We start from the raw sequence: 18,936 nt of genomic DNA on the forward strand, positions 1-18,936 counted from the left end.
TTTATAGAATAAGAAATATGTTTTTAAAGTCACAATGGAGTTTAGATTATAAATAGTGAATATGGGCACCTGATACCTCATAAAATATTTCTCATATTATAATAGCAAAGTGTATATCATGTATATACGGATTGTATTTTTAACAATAGCATATATGCTTCATAAAATGTAGTACGATTCATTTATTGAACAAAATAAAGAAGAAGGCATTATAATCAACGGGGTTTGATTGATTTGCATCATTCAAAATTGATTGAATTCGATATTGATGAGTCTCTTCACTTTTTATGAAATAGTCTTCTAGAAACTGCTTTCAATTATTAAAATTGAAATTTGGGGTAAATCATAAGGATAAACGATTCTTACCAAATTTTGACTTTATAGTACCTACACAACTTAATGAATCTAAATTCAATACTTTCCATGCCATACCGTCATAGGTGAAGCAATTAGGGGAAGTTGAAATTTTAAAATTATATATTTATTCGAATAAAACTTTTTTTTTGTGGACTTTTTTCCTATGTAAATATATTATTATTATTCGTCTACATTAATCTGGACTGATCTAGAACGTTTTCAATTTGTCTAGTTATTTCGAAAATAATCTCAAAAACTCTAAAATATATGAAACTGTATTAAATGAATTGAAAATGTTTTGATTGAATCTAGAATATTCTGGATAGTTTTAGAAATTATAATAATGATATAGAAAGCTCCAACATATATTGAGATGTTTTAAATGAAATTAATATCAATTGTAGAATATTTTGGAATCTTTTAAAAGTTTAAAGGCTGAGTTTTTTTGCATTTTGTGGGAAATTGCTCCATACTAATGAAATTTTTGAGTTATAGTGCTGACAGACGGGCAGACAGACAAACGGACATCCGAAAATAGACTCTTTAGGTGATATTAAACCCGACCAAAATTTTGTTCGTAGCATCAATATTTTTAAGCGTTACAAACTTGGGAGTAACTTTAGTATACCTTGATAAATTTCATATATACATGGTATAAAAAACGCAGAGGGGGTGTTTATTAGTTGAATAAAACTCAAACATAAAGCTAATTAAGATAAAATTATAAGAAGGCAGCGGTTAAATGTTCACTTTTTTATAATATAACATAATTTGTAGATGTTCCATGTTTGCATCCATTATGTGCAATAAAATTACCAACCCTATATACATTTCGAAATGATATCACCTGTATATTTATATTACTAGTGTTTAAACATTGTGTAGCCTATATACTAACGCTGTTTATTTTGCCTATTACTTGGCTTACTTAACATTATTAGTCAAATGGTTTTTCTTAAACAATGAATGAACTAAAGGAATAACTTTACTTTTAAGCGTAGATAAATAATTCTTTATACTATTTAAATTTGTTGAATAAATAACGAAATTATTTTTAATTTTATAATTTCTTTTTTCTTTTTATACTTTGTTGTTTATTGAAACATTTACTCAAAGGAAAGATGTTTGCCCGATGAAAGCTTTCTTGTTTATTTATTTCAAAAATAGGAATTTGACTCTCCCAAACTTGACCAAATCATAGAATTTTTAATTCTTTGAATCTCAAATAGAGGAAAAACTTAAGCTTTATAAAATTGAAATGCCAAAAAAAGTAAGTAAGAATGAAGAACTACTAGCAACTCAAAGAAATTGATTTCTTTCACGTAGGTTAGATTATAATTATTTTGAGAGCCTGAGTACACCTCCTTCATACAAATACCATGCACTACACCAGGCCATCACAGCTATTAATGAAATTAATACTTTATTGTGACGGCGGGAGTCGAACTCGCCACCCTAGGCATATGGCGTACGAAATAACTAAGCCACAAAGGTTAACTTCCTCCACGAATAAAAGGAGCCTTTTGAATATTTTTTTATAAAAAGAATTAAATTTTTAATTGCGGAAATAGACATAAAATTAAATTTAGTACCTTCATGACAATTTGTCACCATATTTGAGTAAATATTATAACTAAAAATACACATTTTGAATGACTTGCATTAAAATATTATTTAAAGTAACAAGAATAAATAGTCCTGATGCAGAATCCTGCAGTAAGGTCTGAAAATAAAGTTAACAAAACTGCAATTTAAAAAAAAAATTCTTGCTTGATTCGAATATTAATGTTAGAATCTGAGAAAAGTGCAACACACGCTACATAAAACCGTCACTAATTGGGATTTTGAACCAAATTTTTTTTGGACAAAAATGGAAAGATCATTTATAAGTTTTATAACAAAACTGTTTTTATTTATTTTTTTATTTTTTTCATCACAATTTTAAAATGACAGAAAAAGTTTTAAAAGAACTATAAACGAAAAAGCCCGACAAAAAATTCTTTGTAGAACATCGTTGTGACGTAATAATGTTAATTGAATAGTATAAACTCTATACAATTATTAATTAACATTATGACGTTACACCATCTTTTACGAACATTTTTTTTGCCGGGTGTTTTCATTTCTCTTTAGAAAAGTTCTTTTAAAACTGAAAACTGTACGTTAATACATATGCCGGCGTTTACTACCATCCGCTGTTTCTTTTTCATAATCATCAAAGTTATTCAATGTTATCACGAAATTAAATATCAACACCAGGTATTGGGATTGAAAATTTTAAAGCTTATTCAAAAACTGCATCTTTTTAAAATGCATCTTTACACGATTTCCCAGTCAAACATTCCGTATTTAAAAGACAATTTAAATTATACACACTTTAAAGGTTTAAATTTGGAATACAGCGGCTAGACTAAAATAAAAAAATAGAACATTTTAAATATTTAAACTATTTCTATAATAATATTTTTCATATCAGAATATTTAATAATACTCGTGTTATCTATAACTACCTTTATACTTTCACCGCTTCCTAGAAATATGATAATCTATCTCTCTCGTTGCTTGTAATAAATTTCTCGGAACTATTTTATGAAAATACTGAATGTATATACTGAAAATATAGGTTTATATATTATTTATATTATTTTGTGAAGTTTGTTTATTATAATATGCCTAAGTATTAGCGGAAAGGTATGTTTTAGTCATGTTGAATTCTGCAGATTCTAAGAAGTACTCGTTTATATAAACCGACTTATTCATCAACGTTTACTTCCTGTTTTAAGGGAGCCATAATCCTAGATATTAGCTATGCTTATGTTCGGTTATAATGGCTGTGCATGAGATGCACACTTAGAATGCAGGGTCCAATGTGATACCTACTTTCCTTAAGGATCAAATATTCCTTCTTTATGCGTATGATCTGTACTATACCAGCCGGTCACCATTATTAATGGAATTAATTTATGTTGTGACGATAGGAATCTATTATCCCTGGAATACCGCGTAAAGAATTAGTTATTTTTAACTAATCGAGTCATTAGGGTTGGGATTCTAGAAATTCACAACATTTCAAACTATTTCCAATGCCCAGATTCATTTTCGATAAATAGATATTTCGATCACAATGTAGTTACAATCAATATGTATTAGTTAATCATAATTATCTTGAAATATGTTTCCAGCACCGGCTCTACTCCTAAATCAAAGTAAAGCGTGATCGAATCTGTATTTCAACACTTAAAATGCGAAATTGCAACCTGGTGCCTGGAACGCCCGCTCCACTTGCTCCACCCTTCGTCCGAGGCTGGGTGGTTCACTAATGAAATAGTCACTAAATAAGCGACGAGTAACACTTCTCAGGAAAATAATTACAATTAGCGTTTTCGTATTGATGCGGACTACACTATATTCGAAATACGCATTTATAGGTAATACGCAAACTTAATATAGTCAGAGTAAATTTGAATTTTATTTCAAATACGTTGACTATACATTCATTCTTGATATTGTTTTTTTAATTTAACTATTCTTCCGTCTCGTAGAGTATTTTTTCGGCTTTTTCAGACCATTTAAGGAACATTGGCAAACAAATATCAAAGTATCACTTCTTCAGGGCCAGTCATCCACTCGCTACATGATTTAGTAGTTATCTTAACCATAATTATCTAGATTCCTATATATCTTCTATTTTACTATATTAATCCCACTTCTGCACCTCCATACGGTTTATTTCAACACAAAGGTTTGTCAGACTATCTCTCTTTAATGTTATCCCTAACATTTTCATTGCTTCATCATATCGCGCAACGTCTATGATCTTGTCATATTTGATGCTTTGCATTTAAGTGCAGCTTAACTATTTGAGTAAATTTTTATAGTCTCTGGTGGTTTTTCTCCCATATGGCTATTATTTTTATATGTCATAAAAGGGTGATCATTTCGTCACGTAACTATTGGGTAATAAATAAGCACAGCATGGAATTAAACAGTATTTTTACGGTAAAAGATATTTATCATACTGAAGTATTTAATGAAATTTTATATCCATTTTTAGTAGACTTTATTTCAGAATTTTATGTAAAAAGTTATAGACGGAATATCATCATAAACAATATCGCAATACTAGATAAACTGTATCAAAATTGAAAGAGGTGGAATATTTAAAAATTTGAATATCAACATGGTTCTATATATTACGATAGTAATGCCACAGCTAGGATCATGTAACTTTAGTCACTTTTAAGTTTGTTTGGCAAATTTAGATATGAAAACCGCTTGGAAATAGTTATTCAACTGCTCATATAGACAAGTCACGTACGTTCTATTAATAAAGGCCAATGTCCAATAATATTAAAATACACTACAAACTGATATTAACTGATATACGTGAGAAAGTCTATTTGTTAGTCATGTAAGCAATTCTTGTCCACAAAGTTGAAAAGTTGGAGCTAGACAATTAATTAAGATTTTTCAAACCATTTCCATGACTAGCAATGCATTTCTTCATACGTCAAAATCAATGGAACTCCCTTCCAATGGAACGTCTCTCTCTCTTTACAAATCTTTTTCCGACGACAAAAACCATACTATTTTGGTAAATTTACCGGATTTTCATAATAAATTCGTAAATTTTGGGATATGGCTAATTTTTTTAATAGGTTTCTTTCGCTGTAAAAAAATTAGCCATTTCCGAAAATTTTACGAATTTTTTATAAATATCTGGTAGATGTACCCAACTAATACAGCCTGTCATTAATTTAGAATCGATAAGAAGCGCTACCCTTCAAGTTATAGAACAAAACAAAATAATAAAGCGCGATATTAAAACTCAGGGAGGAATCAACACATAGTATAAAACAAAGTCGTTTCCGCCTGTCTAAACTAAATTCCTTTGTATGCTTAGATCTTTAAAACTACGCAACGGATGCGATTTTTTCTAAGATAAAGTGATTCAAGAGGAAAGTTTTGTGTATGTTTTGTATTGTATATACATAATAAATGCATAATATAGTAAGGAAACACTGATCTGAATTTTAGAGGTTAAACGAAATTGTGAACAAAAGGGAGGTAAGTGATGGAGTATGTGAAGGCTATAACATAATAATCTTTGTATTTAAAATTGAAGTTGCCCCGCGAAACGGGTAGTTCACAATTAGCATTTAATAAAGACTAGACAATTGTATTTCAATCTTTGAGTTAATTGAGCTTAATATGTAGGTACGTTGTACCTAATAGTGCAGAATGGAAGTACTAAGCCAGGAAATCACTCTTAGATTTATACAGAATTAGACAACTAGTTAGTAATTTGTTTAACTCCTCTGTAAATCTAATGTATTTATTACGAATTGATTACAACATTATACCCCACTAGCAGATATACCCCACATTCCAAATTGGCATTTAGATCATCAACTCTTCACAAAATATCATTAAATGTTCCTCCCTCTCAGTTTCACAGCATTTTGCACATATTTTATTTCCTTCAGCATCCTTCGCCCACTGAGTTCCAAATTACGAATATAATGCGTCCATCCTTATAGTAGCTAATTATAAAAAAAAATTGTAATGATTTTTCCACCTAATTTTTTCCACCTAGGAGTAATATCCGCTTACATTTTAGTTGTTAACTTTTATAGGCATCATTCTGAATTCGTTTTTCTACTATTTTCCTAGTAGTAAGTATTTATAAGATAATACAAATGTTTGTGAATTCAGTCAGTATATTATGATATGTATATGCATATTTTTACACAAGAGAGTCGAAGTATACAACATTTTAAATGATATTTTAAACTAAAAAACTTTATCGCTTTTGATGTTGGTAAACGTAAAAAAAATTTAAAATAAGAATAAAACCATTTATATTTCAATAATACAATGAGGGGCAGAGTAATGTGTGATGTTGAAAACACTGTAAAACCGAAAAAAATTGCATAAATTATAATTTCCAGTGAATCAAGTAATTTGCATTTTAAGTTTAAATTGTTGAATTACATAAACAAATTTTTAGGAAAATTAACTAAGTTTTCAAAAGATGAATCCAGTAGGTTGACATTCTTTCAGGTGTACACATTCTTCCTGATTAAAAAGTTTATTAGCATTCCGCAGGATTTGAACTATCAAGTCGGTGCTGTTTTTTTAGTGATTGATTTGTTGCTGTTGGTTATCCTAGTGCAGTTTTTCTCTCTCATACTCTTCTTTTCATATAAATTCACAAGCAAAAGATGCAAGTTTTAAGGTTCGACTAATTTATAACAAAAACTAATTTTAAAATCAAACACTTTCCAAAATCGCACACTTTTTTCCCCGACACTTTATTAACACGTCAATACAAACTAAATATGATATTATATACCATGTATATCTACTAATAATATCCGGGGTTCGATTCCCACAAGGCATGCAATTTTACCTTATTTCCGCTTCTTATACATTGAAAATGAAGTGTTAAGAAGTACATTTTATCACCTTTTATTAATTCTTAGTCTACACAAAAAACATCTTTTATAGATTCCAGAAAGTTAATAGTATTAACAAGAGCAAAATACTTGTTAACGCTACTTCTGTCTTCCCCCTGCCTCTTTCTTAATTAAAATTAGTTGATTAGAAAGACAGTAGTTTCAGGGCAGCTTGGCAGACAGAATAACAACTAAAAAAAATATAATGAAATAGAGACTAAACTTTAATTAGCTAAGTGCAGTTTTTTTTAATTATATTTTTAAATTAACTATATTATTCCTAGGAGTATACTTAAAATCACCAAAAAAAATTAGTTCACTTATTTTAAATTACATTTATTTTAATTTAATAAAAAAATATATAAAAAAAGCTGTGACCAGTAATAAGAAACTATGAACTTTTAATATTGTAATATATGAAGTTATAGCTTAAGATAATAAAACTATATTCTATAGATACCTACATAGCATTCATTGTTTACACTGTTTAGCTACAGTATAAGTTAGTTTACCTTCTCTTTCCAACATCAGTATCCATTACATTTAGATATCTACTGGGTATAGACAGCGTCATTTGTCGATTTTGGTACTGTTTAAGGAAATTGTTCAGAGGTAGTAACAGCCTACTGTGCAGAGAAGGGGTATTTTTTCGTGAAAAGCACGAAATTTCGGGAGTAGGTTTAATTCAGTGTAACCTACAATGTTTTCATTTACGAAAACTTTGAAAATTTATCTTGCATTCAATAGGTCGTTTTATTGACCTGTTTCCCGTTTTCCACATTGGAAACGCCCCAATTTCCAACGTTTACGTAAATGTAAACGTTGTAGGTTACACTAAAATGAAGCCACTCAGGAAGTTTCGTAAGAGTGTTATTCACGATAACATACCTCCCTCGGCACTGACGACTTTAAAGAACAAACCACAGAGAAAATACTAACGGACCTAATACAGGGTTTAAGCCTTGCTGGAGCACCGAGACAAGCAAAACTGAGGAAAACCAAAACTATCTAATCACGTATCGGTTACAAACAAGTCAATTCGTATAAATTGCATGAACATATTCATTACAAAGAATTTTTCGTATGAGTACTTACATAAATTTTTTTAATTAACAACAGACAACTATTTTTAACAATCTTGTAATCCTCCTTAAGTATCAAAACATTTCCGACTGTTGAGCATTTTTTATTGTTTATTCCTGGTTTTGAGCAATTTACACGATTATCCTAATCGGGTATGGGTACCAATATAAATAATAATAGCCAAGCTTGAACCTTGCATTGAAAGAGATGAGCAGAACTGATGAGCATGAGATCATGTCAGCTACTTCTTCGTCTCTCCGTTATTTAACAGTACAAGGTACAAAATATGGAACACAAGACTTGAAGGTTTCCGAACCTTCTCCATACCGATATACTATATTATATGATCATAATAATAACCATAGTATTATATTCCTCCAACCTATATCATTTACTTTCTTACGTTTTTTTATACTTAATATTCCTGGATATTCCTATCCTATTCCTATTTTATTTTATACTAAATGTGTATTTTATATTTGATGCGTAGTATTTTATAATGTATCTACATTGCGAATAAAATTTTAAATTTTAGTCCCCTCATATTGTATGTTTGACATGGGACAGCTCCCAATCAATTAATATAATACGGGCGATTTTCAATTATACCAAAGAAGCTGCGGTTAATGCAAACTTAATAATTATGGTTATATGCTCTCGAAATAATTATAGCATGTTGGGCGAATATTTCACTGGTTTGATGCCAAAAATCATAAATCTTATCCAAATATTGGATTTAAGTGAGGGTCATACATGCTACAGATTTATTTCTATTATTTGCAAGTGCAAACGAATGTTTAGTAGTTTGACACCGACATAATTTCCATTTAAAACATCGAAAATTTCATAATTACGTGGACATTTTTCGCTTATGCTGCTGACGATAATGAAATATATATCCAAATATAGAAGTAGCTACAACGGATTTTTCGGTGTTTCTTGATTGACTTCTAAGATAAACAGGAGCTTTGAGCAGGAGAAAACCCATTATCATAAAGCTTATAAGTGACCAAATAATTTAATAGATGAAAAATAGTTTGAAGCCTAACTACTCTTTGGACACTTGAAGACTTTAGGCTCAAATCTTTCCATATATCGCTTAGGGTTCCATACTTATTTCCATATATTTTTTTACATATCTTTCTCCAGTGAATTCTACCACCATGACAGGCTCTATTACACTCTTCTAGTTCATTACTAGATTTATAATTTACTGTAAATATATCAATTTCATTTCTTTTAAATTTCGAAAATTTAAAACTAGGTAACATGAAAAACACTTGTATGCTTTTCAAACATCTCACAAATTGCATTTCACAAGAATACGTAATGGAATATGTTCTATCAAGAAACTTTAAAGACAAGTCAGTGTGATTAAACATGTGATAGTTTTGTTTCCATCAGAATAATAAAACACTCTATGAAATATGATTTAGATTATAACTACTAGTCCGGGAGGTATCGTTGCATTTAAAGTTGTGTTTTTACGCCGATCGATTCAGTCAGTTAACGGAGTGGAAGTGGGCTTGAAAGGTTGCGGAAGTGGTTAAAAAAATTTAATAATAGTAAGCCAACTGAAACTTTTTTCACAAATAAAAAAATCGTGACCTGCTCGCATGAATAAAACACCAAAAATAAGATTAAAGTATGCCGGTTGAAATTTAATTAGATGATTGTTTAATTAATCAAAAGTACGAAAACAACCGTAAGCTGCCGCAGTAAAGAAACAAATTATTCGAACAATGCCCTGTAATTTTCAGGGTCCAGTTGCAGAACTTCCCAGCTCGCAATCAGGTGATAGATCTCTGGAAATATCTAAAATGTGTAAAACAATATCGTACGAAAACATTTTCAAATTTCCTTAAAAATTCAACATTTTTTTATTTGATAGAAAGTTTAAAGTAAAAGTTAGGAAACGTAAAGACATTGAAAAATATTTCAAAAATTAGTTTTCTCGTCATCTTTACTATTTTATAAGTATATTTTACAACAGAGGGGCTGTTTGCTTAGTTTAAAAAAAAAAATTTTTTTTCATTTACTTGAAACGAAATAAAGATATTGAAAAAATTTTTATTTCATTAACTTTAGTCACGAATTAAAGGTTTTGTATAAATAAACACTTTTTAGCTATTTTTACAAAATTATAACAAAATTTGATAGAGCATTGCCCCCCTCTCCTCTACAATGCATCTGGCGGTTTTTCAGCTCTGTATAATTATACTATTTATGAAAAAAAATACCGACTATTTAATCAGCTAACGGTCGGTTCACTTATTTGTCATATCAGATCAACTATCTTTTTTCAAAATAACCCGTCTTATTATGACTTTTGTATTTGTAACGAAACCTTCCGGACTATACGTGTATCCAACATGCATAAAGAGAATACTTTATCTAAAATTATATTTAACTATTACAGTATTATGATTGGACGAACATAGAAGGATTGTATTTACCTATTCCAACATATCAAACATTATGTCAGCAACATCATTTAATGTCCATGACAATCCATTTATTAACCCGTTCATTTTTATATAATATGTTCAATTTTCCTATAATGAATATACAATGTCATTTGTTATAAATTTTGTAATAAATTCACATAAAATTTAATTTTAAACAAACCTCTTTAAAATAAAAAGAAATTTTAAAAAAAAATATACACGTGGTATGCAAAGCTCGTCATTATTAAGGTCATATTTTGTCCTCATTAGATAATTCTTGTTTTAAAATGATTTTTTTATAGAAAATTTTGAAAACATGAGGTATTTACATTTAAGGGCGAGAAGCAAAGCTTGGAAGGCTCTATTTCATTTTAATGGAGTTTTAGAGGAGTGCAAAAGTTTAAAACCAAGAAAAACATGATATTTTGACATAAAGGAAAGGAGGCTAAAAATATTATACACTCAACAAGCAATTGACACTAACTCAACCAACAAATAAATTTAAAATTCTCTAGCTTGGATTGTGTTCAAAAGTGGGTAAAGCATTAAAAACATCAAAAAAAACGTTTTTCTCTTGAGAACCCCAAATTTCTAAAATAAACCACTCTTAGATATAAAAAAAATAGTACACTTAGTGGGGCTCCAAATCAACCACCGCTTGTATGATATTCCTCTGCCTAGTAATCAAGAGTAAATATTTCGCGTTTCAGACAAATTATTAGTGCAGTTCCAGAGTTCACAAAATGGACTTTGATTGCAATTCCATCCCTCTCTGTTTACATCTAACTCACTGACTTCTTCGCATCTAACATCAATAGTCTGTATAGCTTTGTAGAGAAACTATTTATTAACATTGAATAGGTAGGCATTAGGTTAGGTTAAGTTAGGTTATATTGGCTGTCCACGAAGGACACACTTAGGCTATAGAGCCCATTGTGATACCATATATGTGTTTTACCACCTTCAGAGGCTGAGTGTACCTCCTTCATGCATATACCATGCACTACACCAGCCCATCACAACTATTAACTAAATTAATTTTAAGGTAGGCATTAGTTTACAATATAATTAAAAAATATAAATAATGATCGAAATCAAATGAAGCCACCATTTAAACGAATACTCAGTTGTTTGCGAACCCTTGCCCAGAAATCTGGATATTATTTATTCGATACCCACATACTAATACAATTTCGTGAATCCGTACGATAAACAATATTCATTCTGGACAATGCGTTAGATTTCAGCCAGATTTATGCCAGACTTCATTATCATAAGGAAACTAGTACTTTTCAAAATTGTTTTAAATTAAACTTCGAAGGACCTGAATCCTTGCTTCCAAGCTGACAAATAAAAGCAAAAAAATGTCATATATTCCTCGAAAAGTAGGTAGGTAAAGTTAGGTCCTTATTTTAACACCTGTTTCAAACATCTCACACTAAATATATCCATCTATATGCCCCAGTTTTTACTAAAACGACATTTTAAAATAAACAATTGTCGGATATGCGTGTTAGAATCTACACCAAGAGCTTTGTCATTGTACTTTGAGAATTTTTTACAATCTAATGTGACTAGAAATCCAATTGAAGTGTCATGAAACACCAACACTTGTCAATATTTCAAATTAATCAAATTATTTTTTCGCAAGTGATCACCTGCCAATAAAATGGAAATACAGATGAATACGGAAATATACATTCACGCATAGGTTAGGCTAGGTTATATTGGCTTCCACGCTTACACTTAGGCTATAGAGTCCATTGTGATACCATATATGTTTCTTACCACCTTTCCGCTGATAATTTCATTTATCAGCTCCTCAATTTCAGAGGCTGAGTGCACCTTCTTCATACATATACCTTGCACTACCCAGCCCATCACAATTATTAATTAAATTAATTTTATTGCGACGGCGGGAATCGAACCCGCTACCCTAAGCATACCGCGGTCGGAATTGGTTACGCCTTAACCAACTGAGCTAATAAGGCGACTTACATTCACGCATACATTTAAAAAAAATTAAATAAACAGAAAAATTTTAATGTCGATTTTCGGAACGAAAACCATATATCTAGGAAAAACTGTGTATGGATACTAAACATATGAAAAAGTATGTTATTTATTTACAAAATTGCTTTCTTTGGGAGTTTAAGTGAAAAAGGTCAGAAAGAAAACAATTCAAAATATGTGTATATATAGTTTTGTTTAAAAAAAAAGGAAATCTTTTTTTGTGAAATGATTTTTTTTATATGAGCTCGTTTATAAGTTAAACCGATTTACATATGGGTTAGGTGGAGATTCTCTTGTATACGAGATCTAGTATTTGAAAGCTGGGTTAATTTTTATATCAAAAGTTTATTTTTACTTTTTTCGTAAACATATTTGTGGTTAGATTCTACTTGTAGCATTTTTATTTCTAAACCCGGTTCTGTTATAATATCCTGTATATATGAAGTATATGCCAAGGGATACAAATTTTCTGGAGTTTGTAACGCTTAGAAATATTGATGCTACAAACAAAGTTTTGGTATTGCTGCTCATGAAATCACCTTAGTAGTACATTTTCGTTTGTGCGTCCGTGATCACGATAACTCAAAAATTAAAAGAGATATCAAAGTGAGTTTGAGTTTAAGTTTAAAAATGAATAACATAGGTTATTCATTTACGAACAATTGAATCTTGGACAAATCCACCAAACAAAAGCTTAATGTTTTTAATGAAAAAAGTAACCAAATATTTTTTCGTAAACATTGTGGTTTACCCGCGAGGGCGCAGGTTAGTACAAAACTTTGATGTTCATTTTATCCAAAGCTATGCAATAGAGCGAGTGGATAATTGCAAGTAGCTTCAACAAGAGGTTTAGTGGAAGATTCTAAAAAACAAAAACAAAAATAGAAAAAACTTTCAAATGTTTCGAAAATTTTCGAAAATATTTCATTTCAATTTAAGAGTTAACAATTATTTGATTAAAAAAGCTAATAAATGACATTTTTTCTAGAAAAGTATAATTTTAATCATTTAAATGATTTTTAATTGGGAATCAAAAATCTCCAGCCACTTAAAAAAATTTTTAAGGTTTCGATTTACTCAAGGCAAAGGCAAAATGTTTTATGGACATAAATTTATATTGAAATAAAAGCTATTCTGATGAATGTGACAAGTGAAATAGACGCGTTATTATTGTTTCCCAAATCTGGTCGTTTTTGACGAATTTTCTCATATATTCATTTTACATTTTACATTGATGAAATTGAATATATTAGAAAACATAATAAACGATGAATAGAGTACTCGAACAGCCATTATTTTATTTCATTGTCATAAAATTGTAGATAAAAAGGAATGCTATATTTATACTTTTCGTAAGTCGTATTACATTGATTGTAACTTTTGTTCATTTTTAATTACTTGATCATATAATGTACAATTTTATTCAATAAAAAAGAAGCTAAATTTGTTTAAACATTACTAGACATTAGGACCCTTATTTTAACATGTTTACCAATATGAATATTTTCCATGAAAACGTTTATCTGGAAAACAAAAACATGTTTGAACAACAACAGAAACAAGTGAAAACAAACAATTGACTGAGTTAATTGTTGACATACCATGTATAGACAGTATTGATTACTCTGTCATATTACACATACATACATGTCACACATATATAACTGACATAGCCATAACAATTTGCGCATAATTTGCACTTTCACGGGTAAACAGTGATGTTTCCGAAAAAATGTTTCAAACAAAAGTTATTTATTTTTTTATGAGGAACATTTTTTTAAATTTAAACTTTTGTTCTATATCTAACGGTTTACAAGATGGGTCATACGGACCCAATACCCAATTGACCTACGTTGCTCATTTAGGAACTTGACCTCACTTTTTATGACCTCAGTACGCTAAAAAATTTCAGCTTTCGTTTTTAAGTAATCGCGATGACAGACGGCCAGACTGACGACAGACGACAGACAGACAGACAACCGGAAATGGACTAATTAGGTGATTCTATGAACACCTATACAGAAATTTTTTTCGTAGCATCAATATTTTTAAGCGTTACAAACTTGGGACTAAACTTAATATATATTTCGCCACATGTGTTTAAAAATATTCATTGATACGTAAAAATTCGTTAAAAAAAATTGACATGCAAATGTAGAAAATGCGCCCCCATTTTTCAAACTTTTCGATACTTGGCAAACTACCAGCCGTTTGTTTTTCTTATAGAACTGTCAATGTCTTTTTTGAACATATACGGTGAAGAAAAAAATCGTCAAAATCCTTCCCATTGTTAAAAACTCAAAATTTTGTTTATAGTGGAATTTATTAGTCTTTCGAGACAACAATTAAATACAAAAGGAATAGTACACAATTCCAACCGGTTTTAAACATTCACGGCCAAGACTGGCCTGCCTACTTACCTTTGTAAACTCAATAAACATATGCACAAAATCAATGTAATATGAAACAATCTCTGCAGATTATGAAAAGTAGGAAACTGGAATACACATTTTTTGTAAATTTGAAAACCTGTCTCTCAATTGGCATAAATGAAATGCTCTTCGAATTAAATGCTCCTCAAGAATATCCTTAAGTTGTAGGAGTTTAAAGAAAAAGCGATAGAATCGATAAAAATGGTTTCAGTATCAAAAATTTTCTAATGTTAACTCCTAGCTAAAATCTTTTCTAATCTAAGAGGTAGACCAAAGAGGATAGGCTAGAGGAGAAGCAGTCCATATGAGCTAATGCAAAAATCGTAGTATACGAGTTTCAGCGCTTCTAACGAGTAAGGCTTTTAAACTTAATAGATAATACTCGACCCCGCAAAGTAGTCAAACTTAATAGTCATACCCGCAAAGGCCGACAAAATTAATAGTTGATCGTCACAGACTCCAGATGTCACTTAAAATTATATTCCTGCTTCTTCTCTATCCTATACTCTTTGAGGTAGACAAAAAGAACCATTTTGAGCTCACTTCATAAAAAATCAGTCTTGATGATGAAAATTATGAATTTTTCAATACGTTTCATTCTTTAAGTATACAGTTGAATTTTTAAAGTATACTGTTTCATTAATTATAGATTCTGTTTTGTCTAAGATTTTAATTGAATCTTCTACATTTTTGTTCATATTATATTTATTATTTGTAAGTATTATATATAATAAAAGATTAAAGACGGTCATATAGCAGGCATAGTCGTTGAGTGAGTAATATTATCCATCTCCTATACTATAATATATAACAGCCCCTGAAATCATAAAACTAAATTATATTCTTGTCACAGAAAAACAAATCAGGAAGAGAGGTGGGCTTGATTCACTGTGTAAAATGTTATTTACCATTCCATATAACACCACAAAATTGTACATATGTATGTTTTTACTGTCACAGACAAAACTGATATATACATATTGTAGCTACCTACAGAACGTCCTTAAATTATTTTCTTACCAGTTTTTTTTAACTTGGGCGAAAACGATGCTGATCTATAAACATGAATGAATCTTAGACTAAGTATATCAATTATTACTGGTCACAGGCTGGCTGTGACCTACGCCAACAACGTCATGACATGAAACAATGGATTGAAAAACATGTTCTTAAATTTTCTGAACTGTAAAGAAATTTATGCAATTTAATTTTTTATAACAAATACTATGCATATAATAAGGAACAGCCCATTTAAGGACGTTCCCAAAAAAATGGCTCTATTTAACATTAAAAAAAAATTTTTTGATATATACCAAAGTTTTTGAAAAATTGTTTCCTAAAGATTTTGAGAAAATCACTGGAAATTATGCTAGAGAAAATTTTCTTAGCATAAATTCCATTCATTTCACCACTATAAATGTATTTTATAGAAAAACTTATACCGCTTGTTGTAATTTTCTTTATAGATAAATATTTTTCTTGTTTTTAACTTATAAATAGCAGTTTTCCAAACTAATATTAAGAAAATTAGCGTAGTTACATAACAAAGCAATCTATTAAAAACAATTTAATATATGTTAAAAACACAAAATTTAACACCTCAAATCTATAAATTTAACATCGTAATGGGTATTAAAAAATTTCCTGCTGATGAAGGGCATTAATGAGAATGCATATAAACGATTAGAAGATGACCCTAAGAAAACGTAATTTTCTGGGAACGTCCTAAAGTAACTTAAATTTTTAGATATTTGATAAAAATTTTTATTTATCAATTTTCGCTGCCATACAAGAGGCGGTAGTCAACCATACAAGAGGCGGTAGTAGCGGTGGAAAAAAAGTAATTCCGTTTTTTGATTATATGTGATACGATGATAATATACGTGAAATGTTAAAAAAAAATTAGAAAATATGGATTTAAAAAATCGAAATGATTGCGTTGAATTCAATCCTTAACAGGAGTAGGATCAAAGAATTATTGAAATATAAGAAAAATTTTGAAAGGCCATTCTAGTAATTTGTTGTCCATTCAATAAGGAACCTAAAACGAAAATAATAGAGAGAAGCTCACTGCAAATCGATCACAGCTTCTGGTTTTGTAATCGTTCCATAAAAAAAATAATAAATCAATAATCTAGATAAAAAATAGTTTTATATGATGGTTAATTGCAAAAAATAACGACGTCCAAAATCAGATAAGTTTGTTATGATATTTTGACATTTATATATATAGCTATTAGGAATACCATATTGACATTTTACTAAATGTTTCTAGATTGTTATAAAATTCCATCAGGATGAATTTCATACATATTTTTAATTAATTAATTTAAAAAGTTTTTTTTTTTATTTTATACCTAGTACCAATAAAAACTTTGTATGCATTTTTTGTGCAGGTTATTTATTTATTTTATTATTATCAGTATGAAAAAGTTTTGGAGACGGGTGAGTACCGTTTAGGAAACCGGTTGCTAAAATGGTACTTTTTGGAGAACAGAAGTAATATTTGAACTATGTTGGAACTATGTTCCTTATCGCTCGATATTTGTTTGCTGGTTGGAAGTTAAAACCAAAAAAACTACAACAGACTCCAAAAACCAACATCTAGGTAAACTAGGAAACTAAAACTTTTTCAATCGGTTCAGATTGCCATGAATTTTGAGAAAATGCAAAAATCTTTTTATAACTTCAATTTGTATTTTTTAAGTTAAAGAACACAGAGATAATTTAGAGTAAATACAATGCAATTTTTATGTTACGTTATAATAAATATCCTAATCAAACCAAACGTAAAGTACTCACATATTAGGTTGACTACTTAATCAGAAGTATGTCTTTTTGAACTAATACTACAATTATTTCATACAGTAAAAACTAAAAGTAGACATAAAAAAATTTTCTACACATACTAGAAATTATCATCGTTATTAGAAAAGAAAAATGTTTAAAGAATAATAATGTTGCATCTTTTTCACTGTTGCATCTCCTTCACTTAAATTGAAATCCAAATTTATATAGATTTAATTTAAATTTGAGAGGAATTGCTTGATAATTATACTTAAAAAAAAGATATATCATCTTAAACCGCTGAACACTTGTATTAATGTATAAATTGAATGCTTCTTACACCATCTTGTTAAAAATTTAATATAAGTCGAATAATTTACAAAGCAATGCATATTTGACTTAGATAATAAAGAAAGAATGCAATATTCGATTAACATCAAACTAAATATAAATTGAATTCGAACAGATATGATCAAGGAAGAGAGGCTAGTTTTTCTATTATCATCCTAAAAAATTTTCAAATCAATAGAGAAAACTATTTTAAGACTTTTAGAAAATATATAAAGCTAAACAATAGATGAAAAAAACTATTCAAGGAAAGGTATTTCCACTCAATAAAACTTTTCATTTACTATAAGTACTAACTTGTTACTCAACTTTTGTGAAAGTAAAACAGTGTTTATGTAGCACAGTTTTTGTCTGTAAATTTAGCACTTGGTATGTATGTTTCTGTAAGAAAAACATAGATAATCAGAACATAGACAGAGCTTATTTTCTGCAAAGGCGTCTTTTTAAAAACAGCAGTGTTGAACGAGAGGAGTATTTTCGATACACAAAAACTTATTTGTGAAAAAAGTAACACAGGAAGGATTCAAAGCTACGGCCAGACATAAAGAAGAATATTAATAACAACGAAAATAAGCATATCACTTTTTGGTGCTTGCCTATATCGCTGTTGTTTGGTGTTCAACTTGGTTGCATGGTCGCAGCATTATATTAATTCTTACATCACACATTTATTTCTGCTTCCACCATATTTTTAAAAATAACATTTTCAAAAAATTTAAAAAAAATGTTAAATAAATTTTAATTAAGACTTGGATGATACATTCTTGATATATGAATCATAAATAGATGGGTATTTTTTACAGTGCCATATTATCTTACATTTCTTTTCTTTGATTTAATATATCAAATATTGTTATCAAAACATATCAACACATTATTTCCAATATTGGTTAAAATTGAATGAACACCCTGTACACAGAATAGGTGCTATTTCATTCACACATACAACCATAAAATATAATCATAAAAAGAGATGAAGATATGTAGATATATATATAATACCGATAATAT

General features: G+C 29.4%; 1 protein-coding gene across 1 annotated transcript in view; it reads left to right on the forward strand.

The window, feature by feature from the left end:
• The window catches only part of LOC123292458 (cubilin-like), a 321,907-nt gene that overhangs the window by 214,168 nt on the left and 88,803 nt on the right, over positions 1-18,936 (forward strand). The window lies entirely within an intron of this gene.

This window comes from Chrysoperla carnea, chromosome 2 (assembly GCF_905475395.1).
Source record: "Chrysoperla carnea chromosome 2, inChrCarn1.1, whole genome shotgun sequence".
NCBI lineage: Eukaryota > Metazoa > Arthropoda > Insecta > Neuroptera > Chrysopidae > Chrysoperla > Chrysoperla carnea.